The 21026-nt window shown below is 38.6% G+C and overlaps 1 protein-coding gene and 1 long non-coding RNA gene across 2 annotated transcripts in view; one reads left to right on the top strand and one right to left on the bottom strand.

Moving 5' to 3' along the window:
• The first annotated feature begins 781 nt into the window (after nt 1–781).
• LOC118166025 lies at nt 782–17501 on the top strand. Its single transcript, XR_004750321.1, has 3 exons — nt 782–870; nt 6950–6955; nt 17491–17501. It is a non-coding gene; the product is annotated as an uncharacterized LOC118166025 (long non-coding RNA).
• The window catches only part of ANAPC10 (anaphase promoting complex subunit 10), a 176571-nt gene continuing 166568 nt past the window's right edge, over nt 11024–21026 (bottom strand). Inside the window, exon 6 of the mRNA XM_035324542.1 lies at nt 11024–11130. The gene's annotated coding sequence lies outside the window, so the exon portion shown is untranslated. The remainder of the gene's footprint in view (nt 11131–21026) is intronic.

Here is a 21026-nt window from a genome sequence, read left to right as displayed (position 1 = left end):
CTTACTACACCAAGCAAAAACCAGTATGTCAAAAAGCAGTATGTCCAAAACCTTAGTAGCTTGTTTGACAAAAATATAATTTTTTCAGCAGCTTGGTAATAGTCACCTCATCAGTTCTAAGATGCAAGTAGTATAAGGATGCAAACCATGCTGTTGAATAAGATATTCAAATAAAACAACATGCTATTATCAACTATTTCAAATATTTTATATTAAATTGGAAGTGTAGAAATCAGACTAACATTATCAGCCAAAAAAAAAAAATTACCAGTCTTACGAATTTAAATTATTTAAGCCAGTTTCAACATTTGAAGAATTTTCCTACTCTCAAGGTATTAAGCATATATGCCTGTAATTCTCAGATTGCTGCTGCTGCTAGTCATCAGAGTCTGGCTTTAATTCCATCCAGCTAAGATTTTGCTTAAAATCAAAATCATTTAATTCACTAACAATATCTCAAAATCAAGCAGAAAAGAAACAATCTCATTAACTGGAGACAAACTAAAACAATGCATTTCCTTTAGGAGAAAGGGAGGCACCTGATTATCCAAATTATCACAACAGCAAACTGTGAACTAATTTACCTAGTAGTAATGAGCACATATCTTTTATTACAGCTTCCTGAAACATTTGCAAACTAAGCTGAGCTGACTGAATGTGGAGTCTAGAGAGCAAAGAAAATGACACAACAGGGAAAAGGAAATAGTCCAAGCAGAAGGAGATGATAATAAACATTTGAATGCAATTTATAGAGGTATACAGTTCAGTACAGTTTATAGAATCATCTAGGTTGGAAAAGACCTTCAAGATTATCAAGTCCAACCATCGACCTGACTTACTGAGTCCCACCACTAAACCATCTCCCTTAGTGTCATGTTCACGTCTCTTAAATACTTTTGGGGGGATGGTGATTCCACCACTTTCCTGGGCAGTCTCTTCCAATGTTTGATCACACTCTCTGTGACAAAAATTCTTCCTAATGAAGAATTAGGCCCATCAATCTAGGCTGTTCAGATTCCTCTGCAAAGCCTTCCTACCCTCAAGCAGACAAACAGTCCCACCTAACTTGTTCTTGTCTGTGAAATTACTGAGGGTGCACTTGCTCCACTCATCCAGATCACTGATAAGGATCATTTACATCGGGTGTGAGGAAAAACCCAGAGTCACGCTGTGGCAAAGAGTTCGGTTATCTCCATTTCCCATCCTTCATACATACATACTACTGTAATGCTGCACTGTTCCCAAAAGGAACATGATGATGAGAAATTTGATGACCTTTATTTTATGTCAAGAGTCAAATACACATTAAAAGTTTCAGCTGATTTTTTTTTTCCAGGAATAAATAAATAAATAAATGAATTCTTCTCCTAGAAACTCCTGTTCTATGGATAAATCTGGAAATTTCTGTACTGTTAGTCAAATGATGCTATCTCTAGGAGTCTTCTAAACATGTATGCCATTACACATTTTGATTTTATGGTTTTAACCCCATTTCTGTAAAAGAACCAATAAAAAGGCTAAATTATACAGTTCAGCTTGTGTTAAAAAATTCTTACAGCTGTTTCACTGAGAGGGTCTTCAGCTTTCTTTCTTTGAAGGAAGGAATTAAAATCTGGCAGGATGCTTTTCACTGTCACTATGCAATGTCACTATAGCTCACCCTGTTTGGACAAGCTATAAACTTCTGACAAATATCAAGAGTTTGCATGTGCTCAATGAAAGCCTGTTAGTGGGTATCAAGCAACATCCTTTATGGAATCTGCCTTCCCATTTTGTCTTTCAGAACTGAACAGAGCTTTTTCTTGCAACAGCTCCTCATAGCTGCCAGAAACAATTATGGCACTCGGCACTGGAACAGAAAAGAGGTTAACAGTCTTCCTGTGTTCTCAATGTTCCCCTTGTTACACACACAACTCAGAAAAAGAATCACTTGGGTTGGAAGACACAGTGCTCATAAAAAAATGAGTGAAAAGAGAATCAGTGTGGATGTGAGGGTTTGACAGCAGACAAAGGACTACCAGAAAAGATTGCTGTGAGATATGCCAATGGACAAGAGCATTAGGGGGCAAAGTAGTGGGAAAAGTGCAGAAATCTAATTAGTACAACTACTTCCCACAAGAACCTGGAAGAGGACACACAGTTCTCAATTTTCAACATCCCTCTGCTGTAGGTATATGGCTGGGAAAGTCACTGCTAAATTGCATGCATCTTCTCTATGCTGTGGCCAGCCCACAAAAGACACGACAGCTTATGGCTGGTGCCAGATAGTCCATTTGAAGACATGCAAGAATCTGTGCTATAGGTCTGTAAAATCTCTGTTAATAACAATGTAGCAGTCCATATAGTTCCACCTAATGACAATTCTGTTTTTCAGGAAGGTCTTACTTTGTTTACTTTATCCTACTTTGTAAAACAGGATGGTACATTAAAATCTGTACAAAGTATGACAAATGCTGCAAAATCTTACTCAAAATTTAGAACATATCAGTATTAAGCTCACCTGTGCAACCTTTGATTCCTGTATGCATAATGACTTCTCTTTTACATTAATATATTCTGTCCTGGATCATTCAACAGTCAGGAAAGACACTGTTCATGGAATGACTAAGACTTAAAAAAATACTTAAGGATATTTTTGTTAGACGTTGGCCTCATTTGCTCCAGAAGGCAGATGGTGCCCTGTAAGGACCATGCAAAATCAAAGATCAGTCCTGTCATCTGAATGTGAATTTAAAAGTCTGTTCAGCTGAACAGGAGGTGATCCAGAGGGAAGGAGAAGCACTATGGATAATGAGGGAGTAGAGTGTGTCAAGAGAAAGGCAAGATAAGAGAATGAAAGGTCTTACTAATGCAATGGAAGGCTGCTTTATTGGAACTGTGTTCTGCCTCTGAACTCTGCCAGAAGACGTGAGTTCTTACAACAGCAGCAGAAGTCAACAAGAGCTTTGTTTTTCACACTTCAAGCTCTATAAGCAGCTCCAAACCATATAAGCAATCAGGTCTAAAGTCTCCTAAATTCTAAGCAGTGGACATTCTTGACAAAGAGGATCTTTCAGTGTTTCAAGTACACACATATTTCTGCAGGGACACAGACAGCAGCTCATTTCACAAAATAAATTATTTTTTGTTTGCAGAGATTTTATTTAATATAGCAATAATCACGTAGAAAATCCCACATGGAAATTAGCTACTCAAAGCAGGGTTTGACTAGAGGTCACAAACAAACCAAAAGGGGAAAACATTAATTATGCAACCAAGAAGTTATGCTGTGTTGTCAACTCAATTGAGGTATATTTAACTGGAGCAACACAGTACCATATACGGACAGACAAGCTTGCTCTGAATGATATGCACTGCTCCCTTTGGGCCAAAACACCCTACTGCTCAACAGGGCTATGAAGATTAAAGATTCCTAAATTAATTAAAGCAAACTTATTGTCCAGAATTTATTGATATTCCTGTAAATAACAGGTGCATGCTAGGAACTAGGATGTAGGGCTACAGGAACACAAAAGGAGTAAGACATCCCCAGCTCCCATGTCCATTACTGGGACCATCAGTTCTGAAGTAGCCAGGAGTATAGGGTTCTCAAATACTATTCCCTTTTTGCACATTTAGTTTGGAAGCAGATGAACCCTTAGCTCTTTAGTCTAAACTGTAAGACGCTGCATCAGAACCCAAAACTGCACCAACTTGAATAACTTTGGAGATACAGTATAGATTACAATTTTCACTTTCTCTTTTGGAGAGCTTGTGAGATCCTTCCAACTCCTTGAACACAGAACTACACTTGAAAAACACAGCCAGCAACTGATTCAGTAACGCATGTCACTAGGACAGGAGTGAATTCTGCTTATTGCAGAAAGTTCTGAATTCACAGAATGTTAAACCTATGAAGCACTGTCTTCATGTCTAAGGATCAGATCATTAAGGTCCTGCCTGCACAGAAGTTGCTTACGTGGGTCCTGGCTCAACTGAGGGACCACAAACGTTGTGTACTATGGAAGCACTCAACATGATCTGAAGAGAATATTTCCTTCAGTGCAGCTGCAAAATACCATAAATAGGCATTCCCTCTACTTCATTACAAAGAACAAAATCTCAGACTTGGCTCTGTAGAACATCTGCTTCACTTGGGGGAGAGAATCCCCTTCATTTCTTTCCTACCACCATGAGCATGTAATAGAAGTAATATAAAGGAAAAATAAACCAACATATAATTTAAAGGAGAAGTATACATTGCACTCATCTTTTCTGTCCTTACTTGCATCTGTAAAAAAAGCTTGCAGCTCCATGCTGGTGTATTTTCCCTCCCCATATGCTCTCAAAGAAAATTTAATGCATGGTCAGAGCTTGGACTCGGTGATCTTGGAGGTCTCTTCCAACCTAGATGGTTCTGTGATTCTGTGATTCTGTGAAAAAGCAAAGAGCTGCTGTAACCATTCCCTGTCCTACCTGATCCAAGCTAAGGAGGTTTTTTTTTCCCTATCAAGTGGCTATTGCTTTGAACAGATTCACAGGTCATGAAAATTGTTTAGGTATATACATTATATAGTAATAAGTGATATACATGCATGGTTCAGTCAGATCCTGGGAGAGCTTATACTTACTGTGACTGGTAAGACTGGAGGATGAGTGCCTGTAACTATTCAAAGTACAGTACTGCCTGTTCTTCTTCCCTTATCATCTTTAAACTGCTATAAAAATTAATCATTCCCATGTTAAAATAACACTACTGTAATTAACCTCCAATATACAGTATCTTCCCAGATAAAATGTTCCTTTTTTTTTTTTTTAAAGAAAATGTTTTTAATCCATTTTATTTTTCTCTTCCTTGAGAGGACAATTGAAAACAATTAACATAGAAACATTTATTACTCTTCATTCTTTATTTATAAGTCCCACAGACACTGGTGAGAATTCTTCAGCACAGCAAGCATAGGCTACAGTACTTTTGTCTTCTAAGTACTTATTGTCTTCCTTTCTATCCATCTTTGCCTTTAAGTTGGGTTTTCTTTAAAATGTTGCATGCTTTGTTTATGTTTTAATTAAGGATATGCTTTTTTCACTTTCATTTAATGAAACACACAGTACTCGGGTGTGTGATACCATTTTCTTGCATAGCATTTCCAGAAATGTGGCTTTCAAGCTGAAAAACATTCTGGCCACAAATGTTATGCCATCAAAATTACAGACAATGCATTGGTATTACTGTCAGGTTTTCACCAAGCACTATGCTCTGATAATGCACACCACCTAAAGATAACCTTTGCTAACCATTAGAGGCATGACTAGTGTTTTAGAAATGCTGAAGAAGATAATAAAATACAATTATATTGAAAATTGATTCCTTGAGCATACTGCAATTGAAGAGCTTGTTGCATTTTTATAGGACTGCTACTCCAGTCATGCCAATGGCTGGCTAGATTCTTCCTGTGGCTGGGATTTCCCTACATGAGGGTAACAATTCTGTGAATAAATTTTTGTTCAGAAAATATGAATACAAGTAACAGAATCTAGGCAAAAACTTAGGATAATATCACAAGTAAATTTAAAAATACTGAGAAACCACTATCCAATGGATAAGTATGACCTAAATTCCTCTAGTTGAACACTTTCTACTATCCAGACCAGGGAGAATTTAATCAGTGTGCACCATACCCCCTTTGAAGCCCGCTGGCTTCCTAGCAGTTCACTATCTTATCAAGATAGTTTAGTGTCCTGCTTGAAATTACTTCAATAAATAGTGTGTCTGATACCCTCAGTCAGCTGGTTCTGCTGCCACTTCCACTGCTCCTGTTTTTTCTGTCTTCTGTAACAGAATAATCACTGCTTGTTCTCAGTTCTGTGCTACTTTTTCTGTTTTTCAACCTGCTCCAAATACTTGATGCAAGTATTTATTGCCTCTGATTCACCATCTTTTCATACTTCATGTATGACTGCATAGTTTCCTGGTCTTATTACTATATTTATTTCTTTCACTAGCCTCTCCTTATCCTCCAGTGCCATTTCTTTCTCTATAAACATTGCCATAGACAAGCACCCTACAACTAATAGCCACATTTTTTTTGCCTCTATGTAAGCTTTATCTATTTTTAAGTAAGCTGCCACAGTCCTTCTACCAACTTCCACCAACTGCAATTTTCAAGTAAAATCCAGTTTCACTAATGAATAATTAGCCAAGAACAATTAGGCTTTTTTTTTTCTGCTGTTCTTGTTTGATGCTTTTTTCAATTATTTGTTCCTGAACAAAAGCCTTCTCTGAAAGTTAGCTTATGTCTTAATTCCTTCAGCTGTTGTCTTCCCTTCCTCTTTTCTGTCATCATCAGTCATCTCTCAGATGTTGGACAATATTAAGGGAAAAAAAAGGTAAACAAAAAGAGGTGCAGGACAAAAAGTAAAGTGAACAGGGCAAAAAGAAACAGAAAAAGTCAGATTGAAAGATATGTAGAGGATATTAGAGAGGGGAAAAGGAACACCAAAGACAAAGGTAAATCAGTATGAAAGACACCAGCTGAGCATTAAAGATTAAAAGAAGGAAAAGGAAAGAAAGACATAGGGAAAACATAGTAACTATAGATAACATAAAGAGTAAGACAGAAGACAGTAAGAAAGAACAGACAGAGAGGAGACAGAAAACAAAGGAGATTAATCAAGACAAAAAAAAAAAAAAAAAAAAAAAAAAAAAAAAAAAAGCCCCAGAGAGATGATCTGTATCAGAAATAAGGTTTTTTTTAACCAAAATTGGAGATGCAGAGTAGAATGGGGAACACTACAGACCAGTGTAGAGGGCCTAGGACAATAAACAGAAGAAATATTTCAAAATAAATGAGCACAGACTGAATAGAGCAGTTGTGCTGCTGTACACTCTAAACAGGAAAGGGGTTATAAGTTATGAACATTAATCTGGTGTTTTTCTACAACTTAAAAGGTAGCAGGATGCTAAAAGGCATCAGTATAAAACTGATTTGACATATTTTTTTATGTTTCTATTATATGCTTTTTGATAACCCCATGCGCTACAGTGTTTTGAACCAGGATACTAAAACTGGCAGAGCTCTGCTGTCATTATTCAGTGATACACGGTTATAGTAAAAGTACACTTGGGTAAATTGCTCCTGATTGCTTATTTCAGTCTTTTGCCAAGCTGTAGTCTGTTCTATTCCAGCTAAACAATATAAGTATTTTTAATGGAAATGGAATACACGTCAAAAGACATGATATTATTGTTTTATGATGCACTTGGTTAGAGCTCATGTTTAGTCATGCTCACTTTGCTACAGAATGGCTACTCTTGAACAACATAATGTAGTTATGTGGGATAAGTTCAGCTTGTATGATAACTTCTTATGAGAAATTGCATGTTCACGGATGCACAGATTTTGCATGTTCACAGATTGGAGAATATTCTCCAACAAAGAGGTAAGTAAACTGTGGCTAAATTAAATCCTTTTGAATTGTATTGCCAATTAGACAAAAGATAGTTGGTTCTTACACTGATTTCAACGCGTAGTGCTTGGTTATTATCATTATACTCATCTTGCCTAAGGAAAAACGATAGAGTGAAGTGGCAGAGAGTACATGTAGAAGTCAACTGCAAATCCAGCAATGGTACAATGAATTAATAATACTGGTTTTGTTGAGGTTGATACTGAAATTCTAATCCAACTGACCTGGGGCTTAAGTTTTCCTGTCAATCTAACCAGGAAAAACAATGATGGCCCAGCTTTTTTAGGTACAGGTGCTAGTTTGCACTTGTAGCAGCCCCTTTGAAAATTGTTTTAAAAGAACAGCTAGCCCCTCTAGATATTTGGCTGTTCTCAGGAAAAAGGTTAATTCTAGTCCCAATCTCTTTTTCTGTGTGGACATGGCATAACAGTTGGACTTTGAGCATGGTTATGTATCTGAGCAATAGGTAATATTTGCTTGTGAGGGCAGTGCACGCCCTTACAGGCATTTCTTAGCTCCTCCTTGGCAAATGCAGCAGGCCAGATGGAATTGTTCCTTGGGCTGCCAGTTGGACCACCCTGGTTTGTACCAAACAGGATTTTAAAAAACCCAAGGGGATGGAAAAAGTCTGAAAATTAGCAACTAAAAATAAACAGGAAATGAAGGCAGAACTGTTTCACATGAAGGGCCATAAGTACATGAAATAGAGTTGTCCAGTTAAAATTATCAAAATGATGGATTTAAGTAAAAACATTGGGAACAGTGAAAATAATGCCAGGGCAGAGGGGAAAGGAAGAGTTCTATGTAAACAGAAAAAGCCCCTAAACAGCGACAGCTACAACAATGCTATCACTAGAACCACGCACGAATATCTCCAACGAAAGGTAAAGGCATGTGTCCAGAAGTATAGAATTTTGAAGGTCTGTAACATGTTAACTTTAACAAGATTCTTGTAACCTCCTTTGGAATTCCTTATTTGTTGCAGCAGCTATGGTCTGTAGCTTGAATTGTTTTTCCATGAAGGCATAGCTTTGAGATATTAAGACTCAGGCCCAGCAGACATTGGAAGCTTGTATTCTATCACTTATGCTGTATAAATGAGAGCAGTTAGACAGGAGAAAGTTGCTGCATGATAATAATAATAATAAACACTTTACTAGTTATCCAGTATCGGTTCTTAAGATGTAATGCATATTATTTTGCCATGCGGATATAATATGCTGTCCGTCTGTGGGGACACATTATTTTCAATGCACATTATTTAATGAAAATGTAATGCCAAATAGAAATAGCATCACCTATGATTTGATGTTACTGTTCAAATCTGGGAAAGTCAGAAGAATCTCTCAAAAATACAGGGCACAATCCTGTATTGCCAAGAGAAAACTTTGATGATCTACACTACCTTTTCCTTATGTAGATTCTGCTACCGCAAAGAGCTATGAAACTCAATCAATACAGAAAATAAAGTATAAACACATTATTTAAACATGGTACCATATATGCTAATGTTGAGATATTAAATAAAATACTGCAATATGCAACTCCTTTTGGTATTTCACTCATCTAAGACCTTGAGATACGAAAGACTGCATTTTCTTATTTTGGAGTTTTACACAAATGTGGGCATTGGAGCACTTTTGTTATCTGAACAGTTCCCCAAAAAAATTAAACACAGTGAAGCACAATCAAGCCTTATCAGATAGATTATTAAGTAGGACTTGCTAGGATACTTAAACTGCTAATGAAAACAACATATGCAGCACATGTTTGTGCAGCAGGCTAGAAGCTTTAAAAAGTCTTCCTGCCCTGCAAAGTGAACTCTACTGAATTATACTTTGTTCTTGGGGGGGCGGGAGGATATTTCTTTCCTGCAGGACATATGGAATGTGAAGCATCCAGGACAGCAATGGAGAAGTATCACTTTGGAGTTCTTTGGATTTGGTGAATTCTACCTACAGTTAAGGCCAGCAGAACAGCCAAAGTTCTAGGTATTTCCATGGCATTTTTGAGTCACCACTTTTTTAGGTGGCTGTCTCTGAAGTGGTGCCACAGAGATGACAATGATCTTTATCTCTTAGTGAATGTGCTTGTGTACCAAAGCTCTTAATTTGACTGGTGGAACAGCCTGAGATTCCTTTTTCTAAGTCCAAATGGTACAAGTACAATCTGAAAAGGATGCTACATTTTCTGGTTCGCTTGCCTTACTGGTAATAATAATATTACTGTATTTGGAATTTAAAGTAACAAATGTAATAATTCAGTACAATAGAGTCTGGTTAGCAAAGAAGGTATTGTAAGAGCATCAAAGACGGTGGAGCGAAACTGGATCTCACTTTGGATGGCAGGATTAAACTATACTACCAGGATTAAATTATATCACTACACTTTCATATTCTAAAAGAATAATGCACAAGATGGAGCACAAGTCAATCTTTTGTTGTTTCAAGGGTATGGTTTTGCCTTTCAAAGAAGACAGCACTGAAGGGTCTTTACAGAAAGAACCTGGGGCAGATTCCAACGTAGTGGAAGTTATCATAACTGAAATCAACAGACATGATGGTTTCAAACAGCTGATGAGCCTCCTCTTCTTTTTTTGGGAGTGGATTTTGAATATGGCCAGAAAAGGATCACAGAAAGTCCTGTCACAGATTTTCCATGCTTCATACATGTCTCTGCTAAAGGTTTTAGCAAATGTGCTACTGATTTTAACAAAACCCAGCTATTTTTTCCTTCTTTAATTGTTAGAGCATGAACACTTCAAAAGCTTAGAATTTTTCATTTTTTTCTGTAACTTAGAAAATTTCAGTCTCTTAAGAGATGTAAAGAGGTATGATTTCTTCTTCCATATTTAAAATTCACATTAGATTCTAGACAAGCAATAAGTAAACAAATGCATGTATTAATTTATCTTTTCCCTTTTTTCATTACATGACATTTTTGCTCATTTACTTAGAATTATTTATAGCACAAAAAAACAAGAAATAACCATTCTGAATATTGTCTGTAGCTCAGAGTTCACACCCGAGTTCAACAAGTCTCAATTGCTACCTACTTATGTTTAGTAACAGAAGGAAGCATGTAGTTTCTCCATATACAACACTACTCTAATAAATATTACTTTTACAATCTCTGTACTTCCATAGTTTCTTTAAAATTTACTCTAATATTTCTCTGTTGACTACCATAATATGAATTAGATGACAAAATCAAATGTACATTGCTGCTATGCAAGGCAACATATAAATAAATATAGAATACAGATGGTAGATTCAGTTCCAAGAGGCTTAAAAGAAAAGGCTAGAAATATATTAAACTGGCAGATAATAAATAATAAATAATAATCTGAGGATAATTGTATTCAGCTATTTCATTATGTGCCTTATTCCAGTATCATCACAGTAATCAGTAGATTTCCCAAAGCTAGGTGATTCAGACAGTTTCACCCATAATTCAAAAATTATTTCTGATGCACATTTTACCAGAAACTCAATATGGGTTTTTCAAATAGCCTTCTGCAGCAATACCTGCATTTTTTATTGTCAACTAAAGTTTTTTAGTGAAAACTAATTACCCATTCTCAGTATGAAACATCGATGGATTTGGCGGTGGAATCATACTTGGGTGGCAGCACTCCTCACCATCTCAGCCAAAATTCAGACAGCCAAGGGTGTTGGCTACCTGTAAAACAGTGATATCATCATTCCCAATTGTCTCCTTTCTAGAGATATGTAAACAAAATCATAGTATCAAGCAGAATGGCTCTTAGCAAAGCTTTATTTCCACAAGTAAATTCAAGAAACTGAAACTCCAGAATATTTTACCTGTTTGGAAAATGTAAAATTATGCCTACCAAAATGAAAGATTTTTTATCAGTCACTTGAATAGGAATACTTGAGTATTCACTCGCTTCTGATATATATTGATCCAACAGAACCTCAGCTGTTTTTCACCAGGTTGATAATAGACATTACAAAATGTTTATGAATACGCAGACTCGTAAAGCATTAAACCTATATGACAAAGCGTAATATGTCTCAGGTTTTGTTGCTTTATGTTAGAACAGAACACGACACTGAGGAAAAATGCATGTTTATCACATGTAACAATTTAATAAACTGCAGTGCTACAGTTCTTTTCTACTTTATGGAGTGTCATAGACAGTAAGTGCCTATATCTTACATGCCAAATGAAGCAATGAAACATTCATTATTCTCATTTAAAAACTGCAGAAAGCTCCAGCATAGCCTGGTTAAGCCAACTTCCAGGAAGATCTTAGTACGGCAGCTAGAATACCATAAAGATACCCTATTATAAACAGTACTTAGCACTTATGTAGTGCTTTGCATTTTCACAATACTTCCCCAACAAGCAAGTATTGTGCTCCCTGTACAAGTAAGGTCACTGAAACAAGACATCCTTCTATGAGAAAGGCTAAAAAAAAATAATGTTTTCTCAAATATTAGAGTACATGGCAAATGGTTTCTGTTTCAGAGCTAACCAGAAGCTATGCTTTCCTTGATTGATCAAAAGTTAAGTGGTACATAAATCGATTTCATTGTCCTATCAATGCATAACTGAAAGTATTCCATATTAATGTAATATTGATAACGAGTATAAAAATGAACAAAGTACATAACTAAACAGATACTGTAGGTGATCATTGCTCTCACAAGGAATAAAGTGTCAAAGTGCTGTACTGCTGAAGTATGGACCTGGGCTAGAAGGTCATAAATAACAAGGCAATGATCAAAAGGTCTGAAAAATTAAGGGAAATAGGTACAGCAGGGTCTAAAATAAGTCATGACTGAGATGATAAAGCATGTGTGGCAGGACCTTGATTTCTTTATTCACCCTTCCTTCTCAGTTTTGTCATTAATTGTTATCCATTATTTTTTTCTACTTTTGAGTGCTAGCCTAATTTACCTTCTCTTAGTAACATTTTCTTTTCTTCAAATAAAAGGCTTTTATCCTAGTTCTACCCATCAATGGGTGGATTTCTGGCTACTTTACAAAAATGATTTCAAAAAGGATATTTAGTCCACTTAAATGTTACATCTTTTCAGAACTCCACCTCATCCTAGTGGCTGTAGGTAGGTGGATCTCAAGACACAGTGTGGAATCCTGTTTGAGAAATCTCTAAATCAAAGATCAGTAAGAAACAAAAAAAGTAACAGACTGTTTGCCCGTCAAGATGTTTTCCTAGAAGCATCTCTTGTGTGTCTTACATGACTCCCTCCTTGTAGCAAACCAGAAGGATAAATAACTCATAATTACTACCCCATTGGCTTGAAATCACATTTTTCCATCATGTTAAAAACAACTATCAAAACTTTTAAAAGCTGTTTCCTACAAAAAAAGCAAGCAAACAAACAAAAACTGGCAACTCTAGAATTATTACCTGTCCACTCAGCTATGTCAAAACAATTCAATTCTGCAGGTTTCCAGACAAGTTCACTGATTTCTTGGTATAGCAGCACTCTCATAGAACATACAGCTGTCACTTAGAAGTGTTACCCAAAGTTTTGCCTGTACAGATTGCCTACTCCTGAGACAAACAAGGGCCCTTGATGTTAAAGTTCAAACCATCTGGAAAGCCATGCTTGGTGGAGCGATACACAAGCCTCCCTGAAGAGCTGAGTATTTGGTGTGAGGTTATATAGAAAACCCATCAGTCCAGAGAGAACAGCCTCCACAATCCTTCAGTTCCTTCAAGCTGCCAGAGGCACAGAATGTCCTCAGGGCCTTCCACCATTACATGTAGTCAGATAAGTTTATCAGAAACAGTTCCACTGAAAGTACAATGATAGCAACTCAGACTTAATATTAGAAAAAAAATGACTGTTAGAAATATTCCTTGTGAACTGTCAACTGACTCTTGAGTTTCCAAAAAATGTTGAATACGATTAGAAATTTATTTGGTTCCCACCCATACTTGGCTGATTGGCTAGCAAAATTCACCAACTACTTCTGCAAACTATCTATTTCCATACTAAAATACAGTACAGTTGATGGCTCTGAAAATTGGCTGATTAGAATCCTTTTTGGAAGTCAACACTGAGTTGCTGTATCATACCCAAGAGGTGACCTCTACCTACTAATCTTATCCCAGACACACAAAGTAATTTGTAACTTTATACCATCCCCGGAATGCTATGATTCCTATTTTAAATCATCATTCAGGCCCCACCCTAAAGAGTCATACGGGGAGTAGAAAAGGTCAAAATGCTAGAATCAAACACTCTAAATCATGTTTTTGCCAGAGTCTGAACCAAACCTTTGCAGGAGGGGTTAAGTGCAGTCTGTTTGCCTCATTCAAACAACATCTACTCTGCAGTGACCGTTCCTAGGGAAATAAGGGATTCCCTTGCATCTGTAATGAATTATGTGAAGCAGTACAGCTCATCCTTAAAGTTCATTTGATAGTGATTGTAATACATGCCTTCAGGTTAGGATACAATGTTTAACTCAATCACTTGATTATACAGAAAATTTCAAATTCTGTAGAAGCTGGGCTGCATACAAAAATTGGGGGATTAAGGGCAGCTCACCTGGACTTCTGGGCCTTTATTATTTGTATCTTACCACAGGTTGACCACATTCATGCAGAGAATACTACAAAATGAACTGTATATCTTATATCTTGTATTATTTTGAAATGCTATATTCATTAAGAGATCCCAACTGTTCCTCCCTATTCCAGGAAATGGCCTAACATACATTGAATCTGTTCAACGTGTCCAGTATAACTGAAAGATACCGAAGCTGGATTTTTCTTCTTGATACAGCATTTTAACATTATTATGAGAGAAGCAAACATGAATGATCAGTGCATCTATCACTGAGGACTCTCAGGTTCCCCAAAGAACGCTTTCATGTTGGGCTAAAGCAATGAACTCTTCTATGTATTAACTTCGATTCCTGAAGATAGAGATGATAACAATGAGCTGGTGTCCTGGTCACTCCTGGCAGATTTGTGTTATTTCTGGTGCTTTGTTCTTCAGTTCTGACAATAAAAACACCTTCTGCTCAGTTTGTGGCTGTCTTACATTTCCTGCCCTATGTGCCCGCCTGCATGAGGAAAACTTGAGAGAACTGGACTGCAAATGCACATAGAAGGTGCAGCCTATTCTTTTGCAAACCACAGCCTCTCTAACAGGGAAACACAAAATAGACTGGAAGAAGTTTTCTATTAGACCTGTCCAGGAACATACGGTTTGAACATCTGCTGCTGTGTCTCCTTATCCTGCATCTATTTTTTTTTAAATATATTTTGGCCTTAAGTTCAGTCCAAGTTCATCTGGCATCCACATCAGCTTACATCTACATCCAAGGATCTTCATTGCCCATACATCTTCCAGTCAAATGAAAGAAATGATTCACACATCACCACCTGCTTGTGAACCTACCACCTAGATTCACTTCTTACCAAAGTTAATGGAGTCTTCATGTCAAGGTTTAGAAGAACATACACGGTCCAACCTGTATTTGACAACCACATTCCTTGCAAAATAATAAGAGCCTGCAGAGCCGGAAGTTCCAAGATTTAGTGGCTGGACAGTGCTCCGTGCACATAAAGTGGCTTTATAACCACATGCTAACTCGTAGCCAAACTGGAGTCTGTATTTCATTTTAATTACAACTATGTTAAGCACCACTTCTACTCAAAGGCTGACTATTTGTAAATAATCGAAGATCTACATGCTTGAAATTTACTGTGCATTTCAGGATTAGGAGAGAGGGCAACCAGGCCAAGCTCAGTCACTTGAATGATGGGCTCCCAAAAAAATAGCCTCTGTAAGAATTAGCTGTTTACAAAATCACCTGCTTCTTCCAGCTTTTCTTGTGCATGACTGGGACTCAGACTATAGCTCTAATCTTCTCCAGACAGGATTTAGGCTGCTGACAAAATGCTCCCAATGCCACTTATTGAAGCATAATAGAAAAGTCTTTATGGGTAAAATTTGTAACCTCAGGTCAGCGCAGGCTAAATGGACACTTAAGAAAGATGACACTAGGTATGTGCTACACTGGCACAGACAACACAGCCCAGAAGTGTGCATAAACCTCCAGAAGTATGTGTGATGCAAGAAGTGTGATGTAGTTTTCGGCACCATTCTGAAATCATTCAACATGAGCCAAAAACACTGACTTTGAGCGTGGCGTTAGCATGCTCAAAGAAGAACGCTCATGAGAATGACTGCTAGGTACACGGGTACTTTCCTGCATATGCCAAGGGACTTGGTAGTTCTGAGAATGACGTGTCAAGAAATGTATTTGTTTGAGATGAACTCCCTGCTTTCCTAAAGACAAATTATGGAACTGAATTAGATAAATCTTTCTTCTAAAAGCTAAATTACACGTATGAATGGAACATATATTGTCTAGGAAAATATATGACAAATGGTTACCGATTCCACTGTTATTTCCCACCTGTGGGGAAAAATGTTTTTTACTGTTTGGAAAGTAGCCTCGAAAAGCACAGGTTATACAGAATATACATTCTATATGCAGCAATGCAGCACATGGTGCCTTAGCACATATTATGTGAAAGCTACTGTGAAGAATTTCCCAAACCAAAGCTTCCATTTCAAATATGATCTGATTCACATCAATTTATGGAACAGAGTGAACTGTACATGCACCACATCACCACGGAGAAAATCTGTGAAATCCTATCTGACATGCCAGTCACTGAGCTACTCAGCAGAGTTTTGTGACTGCTTGGTTTTAACGCTGCCGGGCTATGATTTCCAGCCCTGCCCTTGGCAGGCAACAAATCTTATGAGGCAGAAGTATATAGGCCCACTATTTAGCTCTGTCATGAATAATATTGCTTAGTCAGAAAGACCTTTTACCTCTTTGATAACTCTTGAAAGCATGTCAGAGTTTCATTGATTGCCATCTTACACAAAGCGTTGTTAGAGGATGTAAGGACACCCCAAGCACTGGAGCAAGGGATGGCATACACATGGCTGGTAAAATGCAATCGGCAGTGGGGTTATTACCGTCCCTGCTAAGAAAGACTTTTTTTTTTTTTTTTTTTTCCCCACAGCGGCTTCTTTTGTCTCTTTGTAACAAACATAAATAGAGACATGTTGTTGAGGTGAATTACAGCAGGTAGTAAAAGTATGCAGACCATAGGCAAGCGGGCCTCTTGAGTCTTCATTCCTTCACAAAATGGTCTGCTTTATCTGCCTTCTAGTTAGCCTAGCTTATGTTGCAAAATTGAACGCAGGTAATTGAAGGTTTGTGTTAGCAGCTGACGTGATGTGCTAAAATAATCTGTACTTCATATTCCCTGATGGGCCAATCAAGTGGAGTTAACATCAGCCAAATACTGTTTTTGTACCCTGACAGGACTCAGGTTTTTTTGAAGTCATGTTCAGAGACCAGACACGTTGGTTTATAGTCCCAAATGGTCCAGGTGGCTTCAGCTGGTTTAGAGGATTTCTGTTAAGAGCTATCGGGTACTCTGTGGTAAAGACATACTCTAAAAACTTGTCTGTGACTGTCTGGGCACCTATTTTCCCATAAAAAATATCCTTGCAAGTCCTGTTCATTCATGTCACACCAGCTTTCACACCTCGTATTTGTGGTATGCAAAGACAAGCAACATGTTATTCTCAACACCATGAAATGATGTGGGCTGTAGTATATGGTGGAGAGAACCAACCAGAAATTTTCTGACCAAACTGAAAAAAATTGTTACATCACAAGCAGAAACATAAGCAAAAAAATAATGGTTTTATAAACTTCTGACTAACCGCAAGATGCTTTAATGAAACCACTCCGGCAGTTTTCCTTCTTCATTACCAGAGGAGCTGCTACAACAAATGGACTTGAAGAGTGCACAGCTGTGGGGAACTCCTGCCATAAAGACTGTCCCAGAGTCAGGGCTTCCTGATATTCCAGCTCTCTGCCCTGAAGCCACAGGAACCCTCACCCCGGTGATGCTGCAGAAAGCCAGAAAAAACTCTCAGCTTCACTTCTAATAGGACTCTCAGCACTGTCAGGCTTTTACCCAAAAAAAGCCAGAAGCACAGAAGCTCAGACTGCCAAACCTTGAAATTCCTGCCCAAGTTCTCACTCCAAATTTCCAGATCCCTGGGTCTCTGTCCACCCAGTTGACAGGGAAACAGGGAGCTGGGACCATTAACTTTCAGAAGCCACAGTTTAGGTAGAACCCTCTGATCCTGGACTCAAACTCAGCTTTGTTTCAAAGTAATTTAAATTAATTTTCTGACTGCTTTAGAAAGATTGTTCTGCTTTCCTTTCTGAGTGAAAGATACAAAATTCAAGCTTTAATGCCTTTTTTTTCTCAGAATTTATTCTGGAAGTGGAACACTAACTTTGAGTGTATATGCTGGGGAATCCGTGATTGAGTGTTTCTCACACTGTGGTTTCTATGATGCAGAATTTGCTGTGATACACACTGGTCCCAACAAGAAGATGAATAAATAAGCTATAAAGTAGAATCACACATCCCACAGTTTAGAGAGAGTGTTCTAAATAACACATATAATGTTATAACGGACTCACTGAAAAGTGTGCTGTTGATGAGCTATGGAGAGATTCCACTCTCATTTTATCTGACAGTGAATTCACCTGACAATGAAAGCTTTTTATGTTAAAATAACTGGGAAGACAAAACTGTGTTTGAGAAGTGCAACTCAGCTAAAGCAAAAGCAGAGCCACTCTCCAAGAGCTGACGGCCACCTGCTTCACCCAGTTAAATGTCCCTGATGGTGGCGGGGGTGCAACCTTCCTGTACCAGTGTCATAAATACTGCACTTTCTTGGATGCAAACCAAGGTGAGCGTTGGTTTGTCTCCTAGTCTGCTCCAACGCTGCAAAACTCCACCTCATGGCACGCTGAGTATTATCCATCAGTGTGGAAGGACAGAATGTAGCCTTGCTTTCACTGCTGAGAAGAAAAAACCTGTACTGTTAAACTTACACAGCTTAGCTGTAAAGTGAGGTGACCGTACACAAAATTCTTGTATGAATCATAAAAATACCATCAGGCACAATCCTCATCATGCCATTAGATCCCTTCGCTCAGCTTCTGCTCCTACGCAGATGGTAACTCAGATGATAACTGCACTTCCCAAAGCTGACACTAGTTGCTCCACACATTTTCTCTTCTGTTCAAAATGCTAAGGACTTCACTAACTTTAAATCTGAAAGCAGGTATCTCGGTACATTTAAATTCCCTTGCAAAATATTTATGACAATCTGAATTCAACTGCTGAGCCACATAAATTAAAAAGAACAAACACAATTGAAAAATAGTAATTGGTAAATTCAGGCGTATGTCACAGTCTTAGCCTTATGTTCTTTGAAGGGTATTCTGACACATTTGACTCATGCTATACAGATACCATGATGTATTATTATGATACAGACAATAATAAAGATAATAAAGATAATGGTATAAATAAGCACAGTCTGTTTATCTCCTGGATAAAACTAGAAGAAAATCTAGCTATGTTCAAATACCACAGCAGTAGTAGCTTCCTTTTAACTTGCTATCCTTCTCACACATAACTGTAGCAAAACTGGAAGATTCTCACCTACATCCTAGAAACAAATTACAGAGTTTATTCACCTCTACTTATGGCATTACCATGTTTAATCATTTCCAGTAATGAAGTTCACATGACAGAATCCAGGTTGCGTTAAAAGACTGATGTGTTTATTAACTATATTTCCTATGTATATGTTTCCACTTCCTAAGTATTTCCTTATCTCTTTTTATCAGAGGCTGAGAGACACCTGAAGCTGACACTCTGAAATGGCATATACTAATACTGACCTTAACTTTGCATTATTAAAAAGGTTTATAAATAAATTCCTATACCAACCAGCTTGAAAAAATAAAAAAAGACTTTCTCAAAGAATCCATCATGAACTTTTTGAAGTGTGGAAAGGAACATAAGATTAAATCGTGTCTTCTTGCACAAAACCCTAAGAATCAGCATTTTCTATTCAGAGCTTATAAAGAAAATTCAACCTTCTTCAGGTCTTGCTTATACACCTTTATATCCCTCTACCACTACAGGGCTTCAAGTTTTGAGCACTTCATGTTATACCACGTCAATAGACATTGGCCATTCCACAGAATTTCTGTGTAAAACTTCTATGTGGAATCTGACCTTCACAAACTGACAGCTCTTTCTTAGCTTGGTAACTTCCCATTTCGGGAAATCACTCTCTATTTAATTACCACACCTCAAACTCACCTCCTCTGAGAGCCAGTACAGGTATACATAGAAACGGATATTTACGCAGGCAGCACTTGAAGGAGGCAGAAATGTTATTTACTAATAGCTGTGTTACTTTGATCATATAGATTTATATTCCTCACTTCCTTTTTCCTCCAGAGAGACGGGAACTGTGAGGATCAGGCCACAACTGCTCAACAGACACTTTCACTGAACATTTGTTTTTTCAAGAGGTATCTGCCCCACAGTCACTTCTTTCCACTCAGTTCCACTTTCCTGTTCCAGTAAGGGAGAAGCAGTGCAAAATCCATTTGAAAAGTCTGACCACCTGCCTACACAGGAAAAGAGGCAGTCGGACCTTCAGCTGCATACTTTTGCCACTACAGTTCTGCCAGCATAATCCTCTGTGGGGAGACTGCTTGGGAATAAAAACGACTTCTGATATCGCTGCTCTGCTTTTCACCAGAATCGCTTTCCTTTCAGAATAACCTATGTAATAACCCAGTAAATGTGGCACGGCTGTTGCGGTATAGTCACATTGCTCCCGTTCTGCCAGCCAGGCTGCTCACGAGACACGTTCCCCCAATGCCAAGCAGGGATTTTTTTGAAAACAACAAAGCAGGGCAGCTGAATCACCACCAGTGCTCAGGATATTCTAAGGGTGCCACACTGACTTCACTCATCAACACAAGTGCCGGGGCCCATGCTGTCCCAGAACCCCTGCAGCACGTACTCAGAACTCACAGTACTCAGTGTGGCTCAGGCCCTGGTCGGGAACATTTTCAGCCAAACAAGAGTCAGTAGCAAGTCAAGTGGAGGTCATGAGTTCAGGAGCCACCAGCCTCCAAGAAATGTACTTACAGTGAGAGGGGACAGTTTTTTATGTCTACACAACGCTTTATCTGACGTACTCCTTGTCCATGCCAAATTCCGATTTAGTTCACAGCGGGCTGCTTAAGAGTTCAGAACTACTTCTGAAGAGATTTAGTTAAACGTGAGGCAAACAGTAATGGGCCCTCGTTCCTTGAGAAGCGCTGCTGCCCACGAGGAACTGCCCTTCCTCTTCCCATAGAGACTCTTGGGTTGTGAGGTGTTTTACCTCAGCGTCAGGTCAGCCGCCCTCCCTTTCCTCCCTAGGTGGCTGCACCTGCCCCTGGCGTGCTGCGGGCCCTCGCTTTCCCCTCTCCCCGGCCTGCCCGGGCGGGGCAGCCCCTCTCGGCTCGCCCCGTGCCCCGCTCCCCGCCGGGGGGGCGCCCCTCGGGGCTCGTCCGGCGAGACCCACCTCGGGCGGCCGTTACGGGTTGACCGTTGCCGGGCGGCCGTTGCCGCTCCCGGGCGTGGCGCCGCCGCC

This window comes from Oxyura jamaicensis, chromosome 4 (assembly GCF_011077185.1).
Source record: "Oxyura jamaicensis isolate SHBP4307 breed ruddy duck chromosome 4, BPBGC_Ojam_1.0, whole genome shotgun sequence".
NCBI classification, from domain to species: Eukaryota; Metazoa; Chordata; class Aves; order Anseriformes; family Anatidae; genus Oxyura; species Oxyura jamaicensis.
The sequence above is the reverse complement of the archived record's forward strand: the minus strand, read 5'-3'. Positions and strand labels throughout refer to the sequence as shown.